The sequence below is a fragment of the Pseudophryne corroboree genome, chromosome 10 (assembly GCF_028390025.1).
Source record: "Pseudophryne corroboree isolate aPseCor3 chromosome 10, aPseCor3.hap2, whole genome shotgun sequence".
NCBI classification, from domain to species: Eukaryota; Metazoa; Chordata; class Amphibia; order Anura; family Myobatrachidae; genus Pseudophryne; species Pseudophryne corroboree.
The window spans coordinates 351,234,033-351,241,832 of record NC_086453.1 but is presented as its reverse complement, the minus strand read 5'-3'; the positions used below and the strand labels follow the sequence as shown (position 1 = coordinate 351,241,832).

General features: G+C 38.7%; 1 pseudogene; it reads right to left on the bottom strand.

Annotated features, from left to right (window-relative positions):
- Positions 1-7,393: 7,393 nt before the first annotated feature.
- Positions 7,394-7,512, bottom strand: LOC134968271 (5S ribosomal RNA; annotated as a pseudogene).
- Between the last annotated feature and the right edge of the window lie 288 nt (positions 7,513-7,800).

Sequence of the window (7,800 nt, the reverse complement as noted above, 5' to 3'; positions counted from 1 at the left end):
ATTAAAATAACTCTAAAGAAACCACTTAGTTTCAAAGTCTTTATTCAGACCAATGGGCTCTAAAGTTTTAAAGTTAAAAATATATTGCATTTCATTCATTGCTAATTTCTTCTGAATGTCACCTCCCCTTTTATCAGGGTGGATTTTTTTCAGTGCCATAAAATTTTTGATATGATTTATATTACAATCATGTACTTTCTTAAAATGGGACGATAACGCATGAGTATCGAGACCCTTCTTAACATTACGGAGGTGCTCTCCCATTCTCACTTTCAGAGCCCTAGTAGTGCGACCAATAAAAAATTTGCTGCAGCTGCATTCAATGCAGTAAATAACATTAGTGGTGTGGCATGTTATGAAATCAGTAATAGACCCTTTTTTATCATTAATTACCACGTTTATTATTTTATTGCCGATAATATTGGCAATATTTCTACAGGCCAGACATTGTCCACACCTATAGAACCCCTGGGATGTAATTCTGGGACCATTAGATGGATTCTCATGGAAACTTCGAACCAATTTGGACTGAAGATTGCGGGCCCTCCTATAAATACATACTGGATTATCTGGTAATTCAGCTCCTATCACTGGATCCCTTTTTAATATGGGCCAGTGTTTTTTTAATATACCCCTTATTTTGTTGTGTTGAGAGTAGTCAGTTGTAAAAGCCCATTTAAATCGGTCGTTGTCTTCCACCCTCTTATTTTCGTTCTTACCTATCAAATCGGATCTTACTAAACTGGTGACTTTTTCTAATGATTCTCTTACTTCACCTTTATTATAGCCACATTTGACAAAACATTCCTCCATCTCTGTGGCTTGCGTGATATATACATCCTGATCAGTGCAATTCCTTTTCAGCCTTTTAAATTGACTGGCAGGAATTGTACTGAGCCAATTGTCATGATGACAACTAGACTTATCAATATAAGCTCTGGAGTCCGTGGGTTTGACATATGTTTTTGTCTTCAAACCCATGTCTTCCACATAAATGGATAGGTTGAGGAAGTGTACTTCCTTATCACTAATGTCGAACGTTAATTTAATGTTCAACTCATTAGTGTTGAGATACATACAAAACAATTCCAATGCCTCCAATTCTCCTCTCCAAATAAACAGGACGTCGTCTATATATCTATGCCAGGACACCAGGTTCGCCCCAAAAGGACAGCTCTGCCATATGAACTCGTCCTCCCACACGCCCATAAAAATGTTCGCATAGCTAGGGACAAACCTGGTGCCCATGGCCGTCCCACATTTCTGGAGATAGAATTCATCCTTAAACATGAAATAATTATTCTGTAGAATAAAATGAATTCCCTCCAATATGAACTCTTGGAGATTGACAGATAATTCTGATTTCATTAATGTCTGTTTCACTGCTTTAATGCCTTGTTGATGATTAATTATTGTATATAGTGAGTTAACATCTGCAGTCACCAAAAAATAGTTGCTCTCCCATTTGAGTTGATTCAATATCTTTAAAATATCACCAGTGTCCCTTAAATGTGAACGATTACGCATCACCAGGGGTTGGAGATGATGATCAATCATACTGGAAAGATTCGCTGTCAGAGAATCCACCCCGGAGACAATAGGTCTCCCTGGCGGGTTCTCACTACTCTTATGCATTTTAGGCAATACATATATTGTCGGTATGACTGGATGTTCCATGAATAGGAATTTGCTCTCAGCATCCGTTAATACTCCTTTCTTATTATACTTTTCTATTAACTCCTTTAAAAGCAGCTGCATTTTTTTAGTAGGGTCACCTCGCATCTTTTTATATGTAACATTATCATCAAGTTGATGATGAATCTCTGCCTCATAATCCTTCCTGTTTAAAAGTACAATCCCCCCCACTTATCGGCAGGTTTAATAATCAAATCCCTATTAGTGGTGAGGGTCTTAATGGCTTTCCTTTCCTTAGCTGTGAGGTTGTAATTAATTTTTTGGGAATCTAATTTCTCAACAGCCTCCTTTACTAAGTGTGCAAAGGATTCTAAAAAACACCCTTTCAGATGTGCAGGATAAAACGTGAATCGAGGTTTAAATAAAGATTTTTCATGGTTGGCCTGTACAGCTGATTCACCTTCCTTTAGTTTGAAAAATTTCTTTAAAGTTAATTTTCTAGTGAACTTTTCAATGTCTATAAAGACCTTTGCACACTTAGTAAAGGAGGATGTTGAGAAATAAGATTCCAAAAAAATTAATTACAACCTCACAGCGAACCTGGTGTCCTGGCATAGATATATAGACGATGTCCTGTTTATTTGGAGAGGAGAATTGGAGGCATTGGAATTGTTTTGTATGTATCTCAACACTAATGAGTTGAACATTAAATTAACGTTCGACATTAGTGATAAGGAAGTACACTTCCTCAACCTATAGATTTATGTGGAAGACATGGGTTTGAAGACAAAAACATAAGTCAAACCCACGGACTCCAGAGCTTATATTGATAAGTCTAGTTGTCATCATGACAATTGGCTCAGTACAATTCCTGCCAGCCAATTTAAAAGGCTGAAAAGGAATTGCACCGATCAGGATGTATATATCACGCAAGCCACAGAGATGGAGGAATGTTTTGTCAAATGTGGCTATAATAAAGGTGAAGTAAGAGAATCATTAGAAAAAGTCACCAGTTTAGTAAGATCCGATTTGATAGGTAAGAGAGAAAATAAGAGGGTGGAAGACAACGACCGATATAAATGGGCCTTTACAACTGACTACTCCTCTCAACACAACAAAATAAGGGGTATATTAAAAAAACACTGGCCCATATTAAAAAGGGATCCAGTGATAGGAGCTGAATTACCAGATAATCCAGTATGTATTTATAGGAGGGCCCGCAATCTTCAATCCAAATTGGTTCGAAGTTTCCATGAGAATCCATCTAATGGTCCCAGAATTACATCCCAGGGGTTCTATAGGTGTGGACAATGTCTGGCCTGTAGAAATATTGCCAATATTATCGGCAATAAAATAATAAACGTGGTAATTAATGATAAAAAAGGGTCTATTACTGACTTCATAACATGCCACACCACTAATGTTATTTACTGCATTGAATGCAGCTGCAGCAAATTTTATATTGGTCGCACTAGTAGGGCTCTGAAAGTGAGAATGGGAGAGCACCTCCGTAATGTTAAGAAGGGTCTCGATACTCATGCGTTATCGTCCCATTTTAAGAAAGTACATGACTGTAATATAAATCATATCAAAAATTTTATGGCACTGAAAAAAATCCACCCTGATAAAAGGGGAGGTGACATTCAGAAGAAATTAGCAATGAATGAAATGCAATATATTTTTAACTTTAAAACTTTAGAGCCCATTGGTCTGAATAAAGACTTTGAAACTAAGTGGTTTCTTTAGAGTTATTTTAATAATATATAGTTTTTATTATGTTAATCTTATGATGTTTCTATTCATTTTACATATGGATCAATCACATTGCCTCCAAATACATGAGATATTGATTGAGCCGGCAACAACTTCCGTGTTTTGCGGTGACACGCACGTGGTGGAACGCAAAGTGATAGAAATGTCCGGGGGGTGAAGTAATCCGGCCATACAATACACACGGACAGTTCCCTCCCGCCGGAAGTCGGATGCGGACCGCCAGTTGTGCAGCACGTCTGGGACATAGACGTGGATGACCTTCTTCCACCGGATGTAACGTATTTCCTGCCGGAAGTGGGGCATGTATGTACGGCCGCAATAACGAACATACAGAGGAGAGTGCACCACTCTATGACTCATATCCGCCGGAAACAAACAGTGATTTGGTGAACATTTCTTAACACCTGTTGGAGAATTGCGGACTACATAGAAAACCAATAATGGATATGGGGGAATGGATATTTAGTACTTTTCCATTGTTAGGAATAGGGTTCTTAGAGAAGTAGTTGATCCATGTCTAGCATTAGGTTATACATTTTTCTAGGACTCTTTGGTATAAATACCACTCACTTTGCAGTTACCTCTTACACCTTGAGAAAGATAACAGTTCGAAACGCGTTGGTGGAGGTACTGGGCGGTGACTGGAGCGACTTACCTGCTTGTTTGACGACGATCTCTGGGGACGCCTGGCCATCTTCTGTTAACTTGCCTTTGAAACATCTTATGTATGGTGAGAGTCCATTACCAGCCCATGTTCATGTTTTTTAAATTGTATTTTAAATAAATGGTGTTACACGATTTGGAGCCCTTTTTTCCCTACATATCTTCTGGAAGTATATCGGGGAGAACCCTAACTTTCAGGATGATGAGGAATTAAAGCCATTGACAGCGACTATTGTTCTATATGCAAAAGACCTATTTTGTGCCTTAAATACTCCTATCGGATGGTGAGAGTCCTTAAAATATCTATTCCAAACGATATATTTATTGTACGTTATTACACTATTTGGAGCTTTTCTTTCCATATATATATCAACTCTGAGTGTATCTGGAAGAATCTGGACCGTTTGGGTGAAGTGTGAGCAGCAAATGAGGGATCAGATGTAAAAGTGATTGATTTCACATTAAAGCATCATTTATCTATCCTTGGGTACGAGTCCAACTATATCATGTTAACATCACTAAAAATCAGTGTTACAGTATTACGCTATGTGCATATTTTTTGTTTCTCTTTAAGAGTCATATGTTCAGCTCATATTCCAGCTAGCACAACCAGTGATTCTAGCGCCCCAGATACCCTTGGTAACTTCTGTCTGTCTTGTAGATGCTACATAGCCTACTGTATTGCACTTTACGATCACTGTCATCTTTCCCTGCAGGTCGCATTAAGGGAGACCTTTTGATTGACATCAGTACTGGATCTTTCATTCATCATCTCTACACAGCCAGTGGATATTTCAACCAGATCCTTGCGCTGAAGTGCTCTGAGCAATGTATTATGGAGCTGAACAAATGGATTAACACACATACAGGAGCATTTGAGTGGGGTCACATAGAACAATATGCTAAAGGCAAAGAAGGAAACAGGTAATGTATCTGCCCAAATCTCTCTCTAACTAAGAGTAAACCCAGTATCAGCACACACTACACTTTTTGCTTGGGGTGAAAAAAATACCCCCTGTTGTGCAGGTGCTTGCCAGGGTCTACTGGAACATGTAGTTCAACAGACTTAGGACCTTATTCAGTAAGGATTGCAAAATTTACAATTCGCAATCCGGCCAATTATCGAACACGTGTGTGCAAAAATAGTGCCAGAAATTGCGTACAGATTGTGATCAAAATTCAGCCGGTTTGACTGACCGGAAGCCGGTGTTTCTGGGTGGAAACCTGACATTTTCTGGGTGTGTCTGAAAAAACGCAGGAGTGCCCAAGCGTTTTTAAGAATGGCCTCCAACATCAGCGATGACAACTTCCAGCCTCTTGTGTAGCAATAATTGTGGATGACCTTGCCTGGAGCAGATAGGAAAAATCTTTGATGTTTCGGGAACTGCGTATGGTTTTGCGATCAACCCGCTTATTGCGATGCAGTTGCAATTTATGCAATGGGTGTTTTTTCTAAATTTTTGGACAGCAACATTTTGATCGCAGAAACTGCTACTTAGTAGAAATTGCAATCCTTACTGAAGAAGGTCCTTAGCTAATATTAATAAATTCTTAAAATCTTGTAGTTGAAAAAAAATACTTGCCCAAACCACTCGGTTTAAACTTTAATCCTAATCCGTATGGAACATTCTCTTCTCTCCTTAAAAGAAACAATAATTAATAAATAGGGGCCTTGCAACAAATATCTAGTCTGTGGGGCTTTACTCTGATTGGCTACAGCATGGGAAAGTCACAGTTTTGTCTGTTCACTTATCGACTTCTTGTGGTCAATGAATGAACATACTTTTAAATCAACTAAGGTGTTAGTTTCTACAGTATCTGCATTAGTGTGAACCATCCCCATCTATAGCACTGATGCTGGTTACTCATTTCAGTCTGTTTCACTTTTTAAAATAAAAAAATTGACATTTCCATCTACTTTTGTAAAAATTAAGTATCAAATAAAGAAATCTGGTGTAATTCTGGCTTTCCGTGGATACTCTGGAGCAACTGAGTTATCTTTTTGGCTAGGGTTATATCTTCCTCTCGGTGCCTCGATCCAATCCTCTTTAACAGGTTGCTAGTAATCCACTAAGGGTTGACTTGGGCAACCCTACATCCTAGAACTAATGGATCAGTGAATTACTTATAACCCTTTTGCACCAAGCTTTTGACACAGGTTATTGCCGGGTCTACCCAGGTCACGGCTTGATGTAAAAGGTTGCTTGAAAAACAACCAAGGTCAAGTGACCAGGGAATCTAACCCTGGTGGCTACAGCGGTTGGACCCAGGTAATAATGCAGTGTAAACAGCTTGACCCAGGTTATCTGACCCGGGTTATGCTTAAAAGCAGCTGATTGGCTGTGTATGCAGTGTTCTGCCTTAAGGGAGGGTCTGTGACATTCAGGGCAGACCTCGGTTCAATGTAAATGGGGCTGACCTGGGAATAACCCGGGTCCAATGTGCAGTGTAAAATGGATCTGACCCTAGTCTGACCCAGGTTGGAACGGTGTCCGGAAACCTGGGTAGAACCTGGGTTTTTGGTGTAAAAGTGGTATTAACAACTCTCCCCTATGTCACTGAACTCTGTGGGTTCTGCAACAAGTGAACATACTTTATTCACACAGCATCAATTCCTTCAGAAAATATAGAGGTCCAAATTATTCTGTGAGGACATGGATTGTTGGTAGCAAAAAGCATTAAAAGACATAAATGAATACAAATTTAGGTAAAGAAGTAGTCAATACCATACTATGCAACTTATTTTCTGGTAAGAAACCTTACTCCTGTAATTTATCCCAAGATTCCCCCCCCCCCCCCTTTCCCCAATGGACCATAGCTTGTCTACCTGTAGCCTCAACAGTATGAAGAAAAAAAGAGACTCTTTTGTGTGCGCACTCTTTACTTTTGAATAATATATGAAAGATTAAAGATAAATATAAGTATAAAATATAACTTTTATTTGTATCATAAAATAAGAATCAATCAGTGGTCAACAGAGTAACTTTCAGATAATATAACAAAGTAGCTAGCAAATAAATGCTGATACTTGATGAGGCAACAATGAAATAAACTGAATCATCAAATAATTAATAACAATTAAATGCTAATATAAGCATAATAAATTCCGACTGCCAAAATACAATAAGGGTGCTCTAAGAATTAAATCGTTTGGAGGACAGATAAGCTGCCAATGTGTGTAGGCCCCGCAATAGTCCAAATTAGGACAGTTGAAGCATAGAAGTATTATAGAAATTAAAGACTATAGTATTCGTAGGATGAGTAAGATAGCAAGGTGAATCTGCTGTCAGTGTTAGACTCTGAGCAAAACGGACCAATGTGAGTTCTACTACACTGGGTCTTCCTCAATGGTTGCCCACTAGAGTACTGACCCAGCCCAACACTGATTAGCTTCCAAGATCAGACGGCTTTGGGCGTTTCCAGTGTGGTATGATCGTAGAAGAGAAACGAGCGATGACGGAGACTCAGGAATCACTGATGAGAGTTCACGAAATGTATAGTATGGAGGAAAAAGATGGATCTGCTGCGAATGTTAGACAGGGATAAACCCTGAATCAATGGTGAGAGTCCACGAAAAGATAGATTAGAATCAAAAGAAATGGGAAGCAGAAGACTGGCAAAAAGGAAGCACTTAAGATAATTTAAAGTTTGAAAATTAATTTCCAATGAGCATTTCAAAGCAATATTTGCTGATAACAGTTAATGGCATATAATGGAGAAACAGATAAA